The sequence below is a fragment of the Chrysochloris asiatica genome, unplaced genomic scaffold, assembly GCF_000296735.1.
Source record: "Chrysochloris asiatica unplaced genomic scaffold, ChrAsi1.0 scaffold00031, whole genome shotgun sequence".
In the NCBI taxonomy this organism is placed as follows: domain Eukaryota; kingdom Metazoa; phylum Chordata; class Mammalia; order Afrosoricida; family Chrysochloridae; genus Chrysochloris; species Chrysochloris asiatica.
The window spans coordinates 24,905,259-24,924,448 of record NW_006408549.1 but is presented as its reverse complement, the minus strand read 5'-3'; positions in this window follow the sequence as shown (position 1 = coordinate 24,924,448).

Below are 19,190 nucleotides of genomic sequence, written 5' to 3'. Positions count from 1 at the left end.
ATCACATTACAATGTTGCTGCTGTTAAGTGCTTTTGTGTCAGTTCTTACTCTTAGCGATCCTGTGCAGAGCTTCTCAGGAGTGGCTGGTGAGTTGAGCTGCCAGTGTTGCAGTTCAACCTGACCTTGCAGTCCAGTGCATTAACCCACAATGCCATGCCAAGACTCCAAAGTCCTGGAAAAACTGGAAGAAAGTTGTGAAATAAAACGTAAAATTATGAGAAAAAAACAAAACAAAACATCTTATTAGTTGGATAGAGGCTTGTGGAAACCCAAGGCATGGTCCTTAGTCATTCTTCAGGTCTGGAACTGAACTCACACCTGTGACTCAATTTTCATTTAAACAATAGATTGGTCTATAAGGAGACCAGTAACACTGGTGAGATACTCATAGCTTAGGATAATCAACCATTTGAGAACAAAAAGACAGTGTTTACCCAAGCTTTACATTTAGAAGAGTTACGGGAAAATGAATGGAGATAATAAACACAGGGAGGAAGGTGGATAAGAGATGCACCCTTAAGGAGATGGTAATCAATGAGATGCAACACAATGTGTATGAATTGTTGAATGTACATTTGATGATTTACACTCTAAACCTTCAACCAATTCACAATAAAACATTTGTTGAAAAATAACATTATGTAAGCAAGCAGAAATAGGGAGATAGATTTCATGCCACATGAAGATTGCCAAGAAATCAAGGAACATACCTGAAAAGAGGCAAGGACCTTCCCCTGAGCTGACTGAGAGAGAGAACCTTCCTCTAGAGCTGTGTACTCTGGATTTGAAAAGTGCCATGGGATGCTAAAAGAACCAACACATCTGTGTTGGAAGAAGTACAGCCAGAGTGCTCCTTGGAGGCCAGGATGGCCGAACTTTGCCTCTCATACTTCGGACATACTTCGGACATATTGTAAGGAGTGACCTGTCGCTGGAGAAGGATATCATGTTTGGTAAGGTGGAGGGTCAGAGAAAAAGAGGAAGATGCCCAATGAGATGGATTGGCCAGGTGGCAGCATCAATGGGTTCAAGTGTGGAAACAGTTTTGAGGTTGACCCAGGATCGGGCAGTGTTTTGTTCTGTTGTGCACAGGGTTGGCTATTAATCAGTACTGACTTGATGGCACCTAACAACAACAAACAATGAAACAATGTTAAAGCCACCCATTGTTGGTATTTGTTACAACAGTTGCTGTTAACAACATCAACAACTTCTTAAGGATATTTTCTCAATTCACAAACAAGCACTTTCACTGCACTGTTAACTGAAAATAGAACAGCTGTTCACATGGAGTATATTTCATTGTTCCTATTCTTACTTATGAAGATTAAAGAGCACAGCCTTCGATATGGATTGCATCTCAATGTCAAGAAAACAAAAATCCTCACCACTGGACCAATAAACAACATTCTTATCAATGGAGAAAGGATTGAAGTTGTCAAGGACTTCATTCTTCTTGGATCAACTATCAACACTCGCGGAAGTAGCAGTCAAGAGATCAGACGACGTATTGCACTGGGCAAATCTGCTGCACAGGAACTTTTTAGAGTATTGAAGGGCAGAGATGTCAGCTTGAGGACTAGGGTGTGCCTGACCCAGGCCATTGTGTTTTCAATAGCCACATATGGATGTGAAAGCTGGACAGTGAATAAAGAGGATCGTAGAAGAATTGATGCCTTTGAGTTGTGGTGTTGGAGGAGAATACTGAGGGTGCCATGGACTGCCAAACGAACCAATAGATCTGTTTTGGAAGAAGTGCAGCCAGAGTGCTCCTTGGAGGCCAGGATGGCTAAGCTTCGTCTCTCCTACTTTGGACATGTAGTCCGGAGGAAACAATCGTTGGAGAAGGATGTCATGCTGGGTAGGGTGGAGGGTCAGAGAAAAAGAGGAAGACCCCTAACGAGATGGATTGACCAGGTGGCATCATTGATGGACTCTAGTGAGGTTGGCCCAGGATCGAGCATTGTTTCGTTCTGCTGTGCATGGGGTCGCTATGAGTCGGTTCCGACTCGATGGCACCTGACAACAACAACAACATTCTTACTTACCTTCCTCAAATACAAATTTAATAAAAAAATCCTTCATAAATTTAGCAAACAGGTAACTTCCTCAAGAATAAGATACACAATTGTTGTTTTTGTCAAGTGCTGTGGAATCAATTCCTACGTATAGTGACTATATATAGGATTTCCACGGAGTGGTTGGTGGGTTTGAACTGCGACTTTGTGATTCAAATGGACCATAAGGTTCAGTGCTTATCCTGCAGCGCTGTACCAGGACTTCCTAAGACAAGCAGTGTGAAAAATATCAATGAAAAAGAAACATCAGTTTAAGATTAGGGCTTTGAAAATGCAATAGATACAAATAAGATTTTTAATATTCCAACAATGAAAACCATGTAATTGCAAGTCATTGTTCTGACATCAGTGTTCCATATTGTCAAATAGTAGAAGATGGAAGAGGTTTAAATAATTATTCACTTGATATAAGATATTGCCCATTACCTTAGAACAAAAATGGATGTGTAAGATATGACTCCTTGTGCTCATCTTTTATTGTCAAGAAAAGGGACTCGCTGTCTTTTTCAAGGTGATTACTTCTAATACAGCAACCACAGTCCAACCAGTTTGAAATTAATTCTTTTTCAAAAATGGACAGCTGCAAGACTGAGTTTTTTTTGCCGATAGACATTGATACTAGAATTTTATTTTTCTATGCTTCTTGTACCATTAAATCTTTTAAATTCTATTAGTTCTCATTTCTGTAATCACTGAATCAATATTTGTTCTGCAGTTTACATGAATCTGTTTTGACAGAACAAGATATTGAACTAATGCTGTTATGAACTATTTTGGGCAAGAGACATTTCAAAGTGATGTGATACTTGACATGGAAATATCAGTGAAGAGAAAGTTCTTCAGAATATCATGACAAATCTGTATGTTCTATTGTTCAAAAGTAGTTCATTTTAAAATGTGTGTTATGAGTTTTGCCATGTAATCTAAATATCAAAATATGTCCAAATTAAGCTACATATATTTCCAGATAAATCATCTACTACTCCTTTTTGACTTTAAACTATAGAAAGCTATAAATGATACACTTTTCCTAGACCAGTCCTCAAACATTGCCATTTAAGCTATATATTTTTGTGTAATGCATTAACATAAATCTTTTTGTTGTTGTCATTGTTAAGTGCCATTAAGTTGGTTTTGACTTATGGCGACCCTGTGTAGGAGCGGCTGGTAAATTTGAACTGTCGACCTTGTGGTTCAAACTGACTTTGCGGTTCAGCGCTTTATCCCATAGCATCACACGAGGACTCCAAAAATCTTAGTAGCTGGAAAAACAAAGCAACAAAATGATTACACTGCATGAGTTTGTGATTTCTTTTCTTCTTTTACTTCTCCTTCTCATTCTTGTTTTTCTCCTCTTTCGTTTCCTTCCTCCTTAAGAAATTTAAGGAAGGACTCAGCTAAGTGATTTTTTGTGCTCTACTTGGCTATTGAAGGAGTCTTGATAGCATAGTGGATTATGAGCTGGATTAGGTAATTTGAATCTACCAGTCACTCCACAGGAGAAAGAGAAGGATTTCTATTCCAGTAAAGATTTACAGCCTTGGAACCCTATACAGGGTAACTATGAGTAAGAACCAATTCAGTGTCACACAGCCAACACCACCACAGCCATTGGTTATTTGGTGGTATTCCACAGGGAGAACTGCTGCTATAGAGGTTCCTAGATGGGTTTTGCGTTGTTGTGGTTAAGTGCCGTTAAGTTGAACCTTGTGGTTCGTTGTCCAGTGCTGGTCCTACAGCACCACATCAGGAGTCCAGCTTTTGCTTACATGTCTGTAGTTTTGATGAAATGATAAGTTAGTCTCAAAAGGGACTGTGGGACACTGTGCCTACACATGGCCTCTTCAGCAGCAGTCTCAGAGTAGATAGTGTCTTTATGCAGAATTTGGTTTCTCCAAAGGATGGATAGCACAAGTGGCTTGAAGAGAAGTTGCAAGACTTCTTATGACCTAGTCTTAGAATTCTCACAATGAGATTTCTACTACATTCTGTTTGTCTGTCAATTACTAAGCAAAGGAAGGGGCATTTTACTCCACCTTTCAATGGGGAAGAAAAAAAGTCACTGTGGCCACTTTAAGTCTAAAATACACCTCTCTGGGCTAGTATGTCATTTAATTTTCACAGATTTATATGACACTACACAAGTTTGATCCCATTATTACATTATCTCTGAGTCTAGGATCTAATAATATAGATCATGTTTAGGTGTAGATTTGTTGTTTTTAAGTGCTGTTGAGTCAGTTCCGACCTGTAGTGAATGTGTATAGGGTTTCCAAGGAGCTGCTTATGAGCTTAAACCACCGATCCTACAGTTCAAACTGACTTTGCAGTTTAGTGCATTAACCCACAGGACTCTGGTGTATATAAAGACACTCTTAATTTGATGAGTACAATTATTTTAAATATGAAAACTAACCAAAGTGTTGAGATATTTGTACCCCATAAACTCAACATTCAACTGTATTGTTGGAATCACAAGTACAACAAACTATCTCACTAAAAAATATGGGGATGGGAAACCCATAAAAATTCTGAAATCCATGTAAGTATATACTACTTGATTTGAGAACACTATTCATTTCCAAGAATGATTCTCAAGGTATTTGGATCCACCTTCTAAAATATAGATTCTGCCCTCTAAGTAATTCTCATTTTTCATAAGAAAAGACTTATATTTGTAGATGAGTAATCTTTCATTCTCCGTTTTCATAAAACATTGGTATCACAGGGCATTTTTAAAAAATGTATTATATCTGTCCCTTTTAATTTAAACTGTTTTAACCTTTCTAGTACCATTTTCAAAACCGTGAGTATGCTATGAATTTTGGTGAGGTTTAGTCCATTAGCAGCAGTAACTTTTGACTTACCCTCATACTCTCCCTTATCAGTTCCAAAACTTAACTGGAAATTATTTCTGTTTCCAAAACTGCGTCAAATAAGTGTCTTGCCAAAATATCTGCCACTACACAAAAAGGTCTTTTTTCTCTCCTCCAATCACAAAATTATCCTTGCACTGAAAACCCTTCCAAAAATATTCAGGCTTGAACTAATAGTTTTCTTAAGGAACTTCTAGTTCCCACTTGCTGGTTTCCCAGAGTGTATGCCCCATTTGTTAGTTTTTGCAAATTCATTTTCAGATATCAATTGCTGCATGACATATTTGCAATCCTGAAACTAAGTATCTTAAAACATCATTTATTTCATTATACTTCACAACTTTGTACATCAAGCAAGCATTAAGGCAATCAATGATTTTGCTCCCTATGAAGTCAGTTGAATAGAATTAGTGATATTCAGCAAGTAACTGGGCTGTTCTATCTGCCATATTGACAATACGGCTAGCAGGCTTGGGTATATCCAAGTATGGCTAGTTAGGAACATGTTGATTCTCTAGTATGTCAGTCTCAGACTAGCTAGTGTTCTTATATGGAAACCAGCTTTTACCAGTTAGCATTTCAAAAGGCCCAGATTATTGTTGTTAAGTGCTGTCCAGTTGATTCTGCCCCATAGCGACCCTGTATAGGGTTTCTGAAGAGTGGTTGGTGATCTTGAACCATTCATATAAGCTACCGTTATCAGTCTTAAAATGTCTTGTCTCCTGATTTCCACTAATCAAAAAGTCATTCAAATGATCCTGCCTTCAAGGAAAAAAGTAGACTTCATGTATGAATAAGGGGAAAGGCAAATAAGTTGTAGTCAACTTTGCCATACTATGACTTGCAACAACTGTTTACTCATCTCTCAGAATTATTCTGTTTTTGTTCATTGAAGCTTAGCATCCAAAACATTTGGTTGTACTGTTCATTTTACACCAACTAGCCAGTTTAAATAAATCCAATTTACATTATTTCATCAGCTGTACTAAGTCCATTTTTCATTAAAATTAGACTTACATTTTCTGATCCCAAGCAATATTTAGCCATTTTGCATTTTGATGCAAGTCTGCATATTAGACATATATTTCTTTTTTTTTTTCTTTTCATTAACTGTTTATATATACTTTACTAACTCAAAAGCTGTATCTTTTGTCTGTTATCTTTAGTTAGAGTTTTCTCCCCCATAATTCTTTATATTTATTTTCCTTATGCCTCTTACATATTCATTTTTTAGGTATTGATGCTTGATTTTTCTCACCATACTGAAATCTCATTGATGAAGCATTCTTTGTCTTTATTATTACTTATACATAAGTCTAAAAGCATCATTACAAACACTAGTAGCTCAATTTTTAAGCAAATCAATTAGTTAGTCTCTTTTATAGTGACTGTGCATAGGTTTAGAATTAGAGTTAACTGCATATTCAAATTTTATGGATCAAAAGAATAAATAGTCAAAGGCAAATGCCAAAACAAAAATACTGTAATATATATATTTTTCATCAATTTCCTGGATACAATAAAGTACATAAAGTGAATCTTCTTTCTAAGTTGTCATATATACAATTTGCTTGGAAATAACAAACCTGTATTTATTTTGCTTAAGCACTTTGATTTTTAAAGTTATTTTTATTTCACTTAACACCTTGGTTTTTTAAGTGTTCATTGAATTTCTGTAATAAAGTTTATTTAGTACTTCTTTCAAAAAGATATACAGTGTTAAATATATAGAATCCTATTCAGTTCTATCTTTTTACACGGGAGAAAGATGAGGCATTCTGCTCCCGTAAAGATTTACAGCCTCGGAAACCCTGTACAGGGTTGCTATGAGTCGGAACTGCCTCCACGGCACATAACAACAACAACAACATAAAACTTACTATAGGTCTTTTTTACACTAGAATTTCTAACTTAAAATAGACTTAAACTCATATAAAGAATATATCAGTGTAGGCAGAAATGACTACTCATAAGCTTAAGACACTTTATGTGAGGTTTTGAGATATATTCCTTTGAACATATGTGATAAATGACATTTGACAGGTTAATAAATACTTTGCTAAGAATCTAAATTTTACCAGCAACAATATATATGTACCTCAATATAGAATGTCATATACAGTTTTCTCCTTTATAAAATGGAAGGGGGTAATTATTATACCTTTTATATTATCATTAAATTACTTTAAGATTATGGCAAATCAAGATAAACTGATACTGATATTTTTTATTCATCCATCATTCTTTACTCTTTCCCACAACATTATAAAGTTACAGTAGTATGCATGACCAAAGGTTAACCTTTTGTAGTGAAGCATCTTTTCATTATTATAACTTCCTTATAAACTTTAAAAAAAAAAAAAATCTCTTTGTTAAGTGCCACCTATTTGGTTCCCATTGGGAGTGATCCTGTACAGGGTCTCCAAGGAACGGCTGGTGAGTTATGCTGACCTTGCCGTTCAAACTCACCTTGAGTTCCAGTGCTTATCCCATAGCACCACGCCAACTCCTTTAGAACTGAGCAAAATATATGTTTGTTATTGTTGTTAAGAGCTGTCAAGTCAGTTCTGACCCATAGCAACCCTGTATAGCGTTTCCGAGGAGTGACTGGTGAGCTTGAACTGCTGACCTCACAGTTCAAATAGCTTTGCAGTCTGGCACATTAACCCACAGCTCCACATACATAAATAAAATAAATGAATACATATTCAATAATAACATTTTAATGTTAAACGGCAATCATGTATACAAAAAAGAATTTCATAAAGATAAATGAAATGTAAGTTTATGAATTTCTAAGTATATCCATATTCTTTCATCAATTCACTAATTTATTTTGAGAAAGTAATAACTGAATATAGCACACTGTAGGATCTTTAATGGTGATGTTTGAGAGAATTATAAAGTTATTATAGCATAAATTGCATTAAGCCAAACATAGCTACACCAAAAACAAAACTGTAATGGAATCAAACATTGCTGAAGGTCTATTAGAAGGCGTATAGAAAAGCTGTTCGGTTTTAGACACGTTGTAATTAACATTCTAGAAACATACTATGAAGATGGTAAATAAAACAAAAACTCAAATATGTGGTCTTTTACCATGAGTGCATATTTGCATATGAATGCACATGAAATATTACAGCAGTATTTTATGGCTGAAAAATAGTTATTGATGTAGTTTTCCAAAGTTAGCAGGAGAATAAAAAGTGAAGATTGAGGCAAGAGATACAATAAAGCCAACACTAGGGAGAGAAGTGTCATGTTTCCATAACAAAGTAATTTTATATTACTGCAACTCTTTTTCACAAAGAATATGAACCTGATCTATGATTTACAGATTTCAATCTTTCATTCATTGAATTTTAAAATGTTTTTTTCTTGGCTATGATGATAAAAGAAATTTTGAATGTTTAAATGAAGACTGTCTTTTCAGTTCCAGCCAAGTATATACATGTATCATGGCTGGTTGTTGGTGTTAGAACAGGCATAATTAAAGGATTCCCTGCCCCCTCATTTTCAATATTTAATATACCTGTCAATAATGAATGTTGAAATTTTGTTGAAACATAGTAACTTGGTTTTATAGATTAATAAAGTTTTAGTTTCATTATCTACAATATTTTTCTTTACTGTCTCGGTAGCATCTAACAGTGTTACAGTTATAGGTGATATAACACTTATTTGGAGGAAATATTCTTATGTTTACTTAATAATACAAAAATACTTTTCTATAAATGATAGTGTACTAAAATCATCCACCCAGCTATACCTTCATAATTGTTCTTGTTAAATGCCTTCTAGTCATTTCCAATTTATCGTGACCATGAATAGGGTTTCCTGTTGTGGCATTGCAAGATTGTCACACTGTACTGCAAGGTCAGTTTGAACCGCAAGGTCAGCAGTTCAAACTTACCAGCTGCTCCTCAGATATCCTATACAGGGTAGCTATGAGTTGGAACCGACTTGATGGCACTTATCAACAACAATAGGGTTTCCGAGGCTTTTAATCTTCTCGGGAGCAGAAAGCCTCATTTTTTCCAGCAGAGTGACTGACAGGCTTGAACCTCATAACCTGTGGTTCACAGTCCAGTGCTTATCATATGGAACCACCACGCTCTCCATTTCTTCATAATAAATATTGTTTATTCAATACTTATTATTCAAATTTGTTGAGAATATATGCTGAAAAATGCCAAATTATCCCTTGAAGCAACACTTACATAATGGATAATTATATTATACTTTTAGAGACTAAGATGTTGAGGTTTGGAATAGTTAACTAATTTTCCAAGTTTGTTCAAAGTTTTCCATGTTCCCAAAGCTTACTAAACAATAGGTGTATTCTTTCTACCACTTTGATACACACACACAGACACATAACTGCCCCCACTTCCCACATACACACTTAGCTTTTCTTTTTCCTGGTGTTTGGTTGTTTAGATATAACTATAATTGAGTTCTGCAGACAATTATTGTATATGAAGAATATTTAATACATGTGGTTCTGTGGCTCTCTTTATTCTTGTAATTGTGGACCTTCAATGAGCCTCAGACAGAGAAAAATAACAGTCCAGCATGTCCCAAGAAAGAAAATGCCATTTATAACAAGAAATACTTTGTTTCTGGTGACTATACCCCATTCAAGAAAAGTCCTTTTAGTTCTTTAGAACACCCATTTCCATTCAGATAACCTTCATATTCAAGTTTTCAATAGACATAGGCACAGTTGGATGATTATATATAATAAAAGGAGAGGACTTTGCAGTTCTTTCAGAAAGGAGAGGACAAAATATAGTGGTGAGCAGAGAATTTGGGCAACACAACACAGTAGAATCAACAAATAAAACATATATAGTAAAATCTAATGAAAATGTATTGGTGGCTATGGACCAACAAATATTTCAGAACAAAGATGATATATGCTCAACTTTAAGTTATTTATCATATGCATTTATTCACATTTTATCAAATTTGGGAGAAAGGTAGTTTGCTTGAATACGATCTCACAGAAGTGATGGAAACATCACTTGCAGTTAGCTTTAGACTTGGATCATCATTCTTTTGAAGATCTTACAGTCTGATTCCACCTCTAGTGATTCTTTGCTCTATGAGTAAATATGTACACAACAGAACGAAACACTGCTGGATCCTGTGCCATCCTCACAAATGTTGTTACATTTGAGACCATTGCTATTGCCAGTGTACTACTCCATCTTGTTTGGGATCTTCTATTTCACCAACCCTCCACTTTACCAAATAACTCTGGTAGTGTAATGGTTGTGAGATGGGCTGCTAACATCAAGGTCTGCAGTTAGTTAAAAAATACCAGCCATTCCTTGGGAGAAAGATGAGGCTTCCTGCTCCCATAACTATTTACAGCTTCAGAAATCCTCTGCAGGGTCGCTATGAGTTCAAAACAACCCCACAGCTAACCACCACTACCACCATCACCATCACCACCACTTTACCAAGCATGATGTCCTTCTTCAGGGACTGATCCCTCATGATAATATGTCTGAAGTATGAAAGACAAAATCTCACAATCCTGGCATCCAAGGCATATTCTGGCTGTGCTTCTTCCAACACAGTCTGTGGTACGTTCAATATTCTTCTCCACACTGTAACTCAAATGTGTGCTCTTCTTGATGCCATTCCAGACATTAGTGTCTAGTGCATCAAATATGTTCTTGAGATGGTCTCTAAATTCAAGTTGGATATACTCAAGGTCATATTTTGGCTCTTGTAGACTTCTTTTAATTTTTTTAAGCTTCAGCCTAAACATGCATATGGACAATTGGTGGTCTGTTCCATAGTCAGACCCTGCATATTCCATTTATTGAGGTCCATATGTACTGTTGTTAGGTGCCATTGTGTTGGTACCAACTCATAGTGACCCTATGACACCTAACAACAGAATGAAACACTGCCTGATCCTGGGCCAACCTTGTAATTGTTGCCACGCTTGAGCCCATTGATGCTGCCACTTTGCCAATCCATCTCTCTGGGGGTCTTCCTCTTTATCTCTGACCCTCCACCTTGTTGTTGTTGTTAAGTGCCTTCGAGTCGGTTCCGACCCATAGCGACCCTGTACAGGGTTTCCGAGGGTGTAAATCCTTACGGGAGTAGAAAGCTTCATCTTTCTCCCGCGGAGCAGCTGGTAGTTTCGAACTGCTGACCTTATGGTTCGCAGCCCGATTCGTAACCACTACGCTACCCTCCACCTTACCAAACATTATATCGTTCTCCAGTGACTTGTTTCTCCTGACAATATGTCCAAAGTATGATCCATATGTATAATTACCTTTGATGCTATTTACCAAAGATATTTTAAAGAATAAGTCTGTCTTAGAAGATTGTCCTGCTATTTCTTGCCTCGTTTTTATCACCAAGGCCAACTCCTGATCCTTCCTCTTTGTTTCCAACTTTTGCATTCTAATCACCAGTAATTATCAGTGCACCTTGATTGCCTGTTTAATCAGTTTAAGACTGAATAAGTTGGTAGAATTCTTTAGTTTCATCATCTCTTGGCTTTAGTGACTGGCATGTAAATTTGATTAATACTTGTCTTCCTCAAATTCATATGGATATTATCATACCACAGAGAGCATTGTACTTCAAGACAGACCTTGAAATGTTCTTTTTGAGGATGAAAGTGATGCCATTCCTTTATAATTTGATGTTCCAGGCAAATACAAGTCAATAATGTTCAATATTGCCTAGGCTCTTGATTTTTATATATTCCATTAATTTTGACAACTTCTAATTTTCCTAGATTCATAGCTTGAATATTGATTGCATGTTCTCATTATTAATGGATGTGTGCAGCTGTTTCTCCTCATTCTGAGTTGTGCCCCATAAGCAAATGAAGGTCCTGAAAGATTTGCTCCATTTCCATCAGTATGGTCAACTCCACTTTCAGTAGGTAGCTCTTTCCCAGTTGTATTTTCCGTGCCTTCCAATCTGAGGGACTCATCTCCCAGCACTATATATGACTATGTTCTGCTACTATTCAGAATGTCTGCAAACAGAATTGAGAGTCCTGAAACAAATCCATTTTCCTATGACCAATTGATTTTCAGTAAGAATGCCAAATACGATCAATGGGGAAAGAGTAATTTTTTCAACAAATGTAGGAACAAAAAGTGAATTTTCACATGCAAAAGCATTAATTTGGATGCATACTCACACCACATACAAAACTAACTCAAAAGGGAATAATGATCTATATATAAGAATTAAGACAATAAAGCTCTATGTAAAGAATATAGAGGTAGAAACAATGAGTACCTTGCTTTTGAGAATGGATTCTATGGTATGACACCAAAAGCATGAGTGGTGTCATTGTAAGGTGTGTGACTAAAGCAACGCCATGCACAACAAGGCTGAACATTGCCCAGCCCTGTACCAATGTCACATTCATTCCTATTGTTAAACAATTGGTGCAGAAACTATGTCAATCCATCTCATTGAGGGTCTTCTTCATTTTTGCTATTTTTGCATGATAGTCTTCTGCATCTCCAAATGATGTGAGTCAAAATCTTGCCATCTTCTCTTCCAAGGAACATTCTGGATATACTTCCAACACTCCAACACAGATTTGTTTGTCCTGTGACAGTCCATGGTATATATAATATTCTTCACCAATACCATAATGCAAATACATCATTTCTTTGGGCTTTCTTATTAATTGTACACTATTTGCAAGCATATGAGTGATTGAAAATACTATGGCTTATATTGCTCTGATGCAGCTGAGTCTTCTCAGTGACATCTTTGCATTTTAGTACTTTAAAGAGATCTTTTGCAGTGGATTTGTCCAGTGCAATAAGTCAGTGGAGTTTTCATTGCTGCTTCCTTGAGTGTTGATTATAGATCCAAGTAAAAGGGAAACCTTGACAACTTTGCTCATTTCTCTGTTTATCATATGTTAATTGATCCAGTTGTGAGGATTTTTTTCTTTATATTAAGCTGTAATCGATATTAATTTTATCTTTATCAGTAAGTGCTTCAAGTCCTCTTTGCTTTCAACAAGCAAGTTCTGTTATATGAATATCCTAGGCTACTAACGAGCCTTCCCCAATCTTGATGCCATGTTCTTTTTTATACAGTTTAGCTTTTCAGATTATTTGCTCAGCATGCACATTGAATATGTATAGTGAAAGGATACAACCCTAATATACACCTTTCATGATATCAACCACAATCTCTTTTTTTCTTTTCAAATGACTACTTCACATTCTTTGTTCAGGTTCGGTATATACACAGTGAAATGATCTTGAATTTCCATTCTTAGCAAAAGTATCCATAATTTGTTATGATCTACACAGTCAAAAATGTTTGAATAGTCAACAAAGCACATATAAACATATTTCTTCTAAATTCTATTTCGGTCAAGATCCATAAGCCATCAATAACACCATCATTCCACATCGCTCCTGAATCTGACTTGAATTTCCCTGTCCATATGCTGCTGCCATGATTTAAATAATCTTTAGAAAATTTTACTTGTATGTAATATTATTTTGACAAGTTTTATATTCCTTAAGTCACTTTTTTATAGAATGAGAATGGATATGGATCTCTTCTAGTTAGTAGGTCAGGTAGCTGTTTACCAATGCCTTGTCATACACACATGGACACCTCCATCCCTGCATCTGTTTGTTGCAACACTTTAATTAGTATTCCATAAATTCCTGGAGCCTTGGTTGTTCACAGGGCCTTCAGTACAGCCTGCAATTATTCCTTCCATATGATTGATTCTTGGTCACATGATACCTGCTGAAATAGATGAACATCAACCAATTATTTTGGTACAGAGCTGGATGCAATTTTTCCATCATGTTTTGATACTTCTTATATCATTCATTATTTTATCCATAGAATCCTTCCTTCGGTAATGAAACTCAAGGCTTGAAGCTTTTCTTTAGATTTTTCAGCTTGAAAAATCACTGTTTTCTCTATTGGATTTCTAATACCAATTTTTCTTCTGTTACCCGTTTCACTATGCTGTAATGTGTAACAGAAAACAAAATGGATAAATCTTATTTCACCAAATTTTAAAACTTAAAAGGACATTATCAACCTATCAAATGGCAGCCAATATTTGAAGACCTCATAATATCAGAAAAAGTTTTTAAATCCAGAATATATACAGAACTCTTGTGTTTGTTGTTAGGTGCCATGGAGTCAGTACCAACTCATAGCAACCCTACACACAACAGAACGAAACACTGCCTGGTCCTGTGTTGCCATCACAATTGTTGCCACGCTTGAGCCCATTGATGCTGCCACTTTGCCAATCTATCCCGTTGGGGGTCTTCCTCTTTTTCTCTTACCCTCCACCTTACCAAATATGATATTCTTGTCCAGTGACTGGTCCCTCCTGACAATATGTCCGAAGTATAAGAGACGAATGAATTATGGCCATCCTGACCTCCAGGGAGCACTTTCACAGTATTTCTTCTGACACAGATTTGTTTATTCTTTTGGCAGTCATTATAATTTCAATATCCTCCTCCAACACCATAACTCAAATGCATCAATTCTTCTACGATCTACCATATTCACTGCCCACCTTTCACATGCATATGAGGTTACTGAAAATATGGTTTGGTTCAGACACACTTTTGTCCTCAAGCTGACATCTTTGGTCTTTAACACTTTAGAAAGGTCTCGTGCAGCAGATTTGCTTAATGCAATATGTTGTTTCATTTCTTGGCTGCTGCTTCCTTGAGTGTTGATGGTTGATCCAAGAAAAATGAAGTCTTTGACAACTTCAGTCTTTCTCCCTTGGTGTGAATGTTATTTATTAGTCCAGTGGTTAGGATTTCTGTTTTTTTTTTTACAATGAGATGCAATCCATACTGAAGGCTTTGGTCTTTGATCTTCATCAGTAAGTATTTTAAATCCTTTTCACTTTCATCAAGGAAGGTTGTATCATCTGCATATCTCAGGTTGTTAATGAGTCTTCCTCAAATGCTGATGTCACATTTTTCTTCATCTAACCCAGTTCTCGGATTATTTGCTCAACATATAGGTTGAATAAGTATGGTGAAAGAATACAACCCCATCATATACCTTTCTTAATTTTAAACCATTCAGTGCTTCCATGTTCTGTTCAAACAATTGCCTCTTGGTCTATGTAGAGGTTCCTCATAAGCATAATTAAGTATTCTGGAATATTCATATTTTACAATGTTGTACACAGATTGTCATGAACCACACAATCGAAAGCCTTTGCATAGTCAGTAAAACACAGGTAAACATCCTTCTGGTATTCTCTGATTTCAGCCAAGATCCATCGGACATCAGCAATGATATCCCTCATTCCATGGCCTCATCTAAGTCTGGCTTGAACCCCTGGATGTTCTCAGTCAATGTATGGTTGCTGCGTGTCTGTGTTGCCTTTAGTAAAACTTTACTCTCATGGGATATCAAAGAGATTGTCTGATGATTTCTGCTTTCCATTGGGTCGCTTCTCTTTGGGATGGACACAAATACAGATCTCTTCCAATCAGTTGGCCACATAGTTGTCTTCCAAATTTCTTGGCATAGATGAGTGAGTGCCTCCAGTGCTGCCTCATTTTCTTGAAAGATTTCAATTTTTATTCCATCAATTCCTGGTGCCTTGTTCTTAAATGCACCTTGGAATTCTTCCTTCAGTATCATTGGCTCTTGATCATATGCTACTTCTTGAAATGGGTGAACATCAGCCATTTCCTTTTGGTACATTGACTCTGTGTATTCCTTCCATCTTTTTTTTATTATTATTATTCTTTCTGCATCATTCAATAAATGGACCAGAGAATCCTTCAATAACAAAAGTTGAGGCTTGAATTTTTTCTTCAGTTCCCATAGCTTGAGGAATGCTGAGTATGTTCTTCCCTTTTGGTTTTCTAATTCCAGATCGTTGCACATTTCATTGTAATATTTGATTTTTGTCTTCTTGAGCTGACCTTTGAAATTTTCTGTTCAACTCTTCTACCTTCTCATTTCTTCCTTTTGCTTTAGCATCTCTATGCTGGACATCAAGTTTTAAAGTCTCTTATGACATCTTATTTTGATCTTTTCCTTCTTTCTTTTCATTTTAATGACTTTGTGCTTTCTTCCCATATGATGTTCTTGATGTCATCCCACAACTCTTCTGGTCTTCAGTCTCTAGTGTCTGATGTATCAAATCTGCTCTTTAGATGATCTCTAAATTCAGCTGGGATATATTCAAGGTCATATTTTGGGGTCTTGTGGACTTGTTTTCATTTTCTTCAGAATCAGTCTAAATTTGCATATAAGCAATTGATAGTCTGTTCCCCAATCTGCCCCTGGCCTTGTTTGGCTGATGATATGGCACTTTTCGACATTCTCTTTCCACAGATGTAGTCAGTTTGATTTCTGTGTATCCCATTGGGTGAGGTTCATGTGTATTGTCATCTCTTATGCTGTTTAAAAAAGGTATTTGAAATGAACAAATCAATGGTTTTGGCAGAATTCTCTCATGTGATCTCCAGCATCATTTTTAGCACCAATGCCATATTTTCCAACTACTGATCCTTCTTTGTTTGCAACCTTTTCATTCCAATATCCAGTGATTATCAATATATCTTGATTTGCATGTTTGATCAATTTAAGATTGAAGAAGTTGGCAGAATTCTTCTATGTCATCCTCACTGGCTTTAGTGGTTGGTGTGCAATTTTGAATAATAGTGGTATTAACTGGTCTTCCCTGTAGTCACATGGATATCATCCTATCACACACAGTGTTGTACCTTATGATAGATCTTGATATGTTCTTTTTGATGATGACTGCAACACTATTCCTCTTTAATTTGTCATTCCTGGCATAGTAAACCATGTGGTTGTCAGATTCAAAATGGCCAATACCAGTCCATTTGAGCTCACTAATGCCTAACATATCAATGCTTAGGTGTTCCGTTTCTTTTTTGACAATTTCCAATTTTCCTAGATTCATATTTCATATATTTCATTTGTTGATTATTAATGGATGTTCACAGCTGTTTCTCTTCATTTTGAGTTGTGCCCCATCAGCACAAATGAAGGTACTGAGTGCTTTACTAGAATCGCATCATCACGGTCAACTCTACTTTCAAGAGGCAGCTCTTCCCCCTTCTCATTTTGAGTGCCTTCCAACTTGAGGGACTCTTTTTCTAGCACTATATCTGACAGTGTTTCTCTGCTATTCATAAGGTTTTCAGTGACTAAATATTCAAAACTATTTTGTCTCTCCTTCTTCTTGGTCTGTCATTGTCTGGAAGCTCATTTGAAACCTGTCCACGGTGGAGGACCCTGCTGGTATTTAAAATACCCATGGCATTTCTTCCAGAATCACAGTAACTCACAAGCCACCATAGTATGACAAATTGACAGATGAGTGTGGACAGAACATAACAAAAAGATAGAAAAATACCCCAACTCAAAAAATGAGCAAAGGTCTCATATTGGCATTTCCCTAATGATATGCAAATGAGCAATAAAAACACATATTCTGATTTATCATTAGTGAGACTCAGATCAAATCACATGATATACCTCCTCATACCTCCTAATATGGCTGATATCAATTATGAAAAGTAGCAATTATTAGCAATGTTGAAGAAGTAGAATATTTGTGCATTACTTGTAGGAATGTATAATGGTACAACTACTATGGAAAACAGCTAATTCTTCAAAAATTAAACATAGAATTACTATATGACCCAGCAATTGCATTATTAGGTATATCCCCAAAAGGCTTGAGAGCAGGGACACAAGCAGATAATACATGGATGTTTATTACATCATTATTCACAATAGCTTAAAGGTAGAAATAAGTTCAAGGGTCGACAAACAAACGAATGAATGAACACAATGTGGTAGGTATATACATTCAATGAGATACAATGTAACCATAAAGAAATGAAATTTGACATACGCTATGATAGGGAAGAATCTTGAAAATATTATACTAAGTGAAATAAACTAGATAACAAAAGATAGATACATCCCACTTATATTAAATGTCTGTAATTGGTAAATACATAGAGTTAAGAAGTTTAATAGTACAGGAAGAGAAGATTTTGCTTAAGGAGTATTGAATTTCTGCTAGGAGTCATGAAAATCTTGAGGAAACAGTGGTGATGTGTGGTAATGCACTTATGTTGTATATTGATAAAAATAGATGTATATCACAATTAAAATTAAAAATAGATAGCTAGATAGGCAAATCTGCTGCAAAATTCTCTTTAATGAAAGCATTGAAAATCAAAGACATTACATGAGGACTAAACTGTTACCCAAACCACGCTCTCTTCAGTTACTGTATATGCATGTGAACACTGGGCAACAAATAAGGAAGCCTTAAGAAGATTTGATGCATTGGGATTATGATGTTGGAAAGAATATTGAATATACTATGGATTGTCAAAAAAAGGAACAAATCTCTGTTGGAATAAGTACAGTTAGCATGCTTCTTGGAAGCAAGAATGTGAAGACTTGATTTAATGTTTTTGGATATGTCATCAGAAGAGACCAGACCATGGAAATGACATCATTCTTGGTAAAGCAGAGAGTCAGCAAAAAAGAGAGGAAGACCTTCAACAAGATTGATTGGCATGGTGACTACAACAATGTGTTCAAATATAGTAATGAATGTGAGGATGGTGCAGGACTGGCCAGTTTTTGTTTTATTGCATATAGGGTCACTTGGGTGGGAAGTAACTCAGTGAAACCTAACAACAACAACAACCGATAGTCTGAAACTCAGGTTGATGTTGTCTTCCTCCAGAGACTCTTCACATTTGCTTTGGGCAAGCAACTGAGTTTTGGGAAACCAGAAATTCAGTTTCACATTCATCAGGCACCGATCTAATTCACAGATGGATGTTTGTTTTTTTGAGGACCAGGCTATTTGCTTGACTCTTAGTTCTTGAGTATTCTAAAAGGTTTCAGAATACCCCATATAGTTGTTGAATTTTTCAATCTGATTTTAATTTGTAAACCCTGAAAAAAATATCTGCTAATTTCTCAGTCACCTCTGAGGTATTCAGTTAACATCGCTTGTTAAAAGAAAGGCACAACTCCCTGCAATTCTTTGTTTTAACCATAGCCTATAAGATTTACTATCTCCATGTTTATAATTATTATTATTTTTAATGTTTTATTGTGAATTATGTGATTGTTTACATGGGAGAACATTAGTTTTACATTCATCCTATAGTATATCATTTCATTGCTATGGTT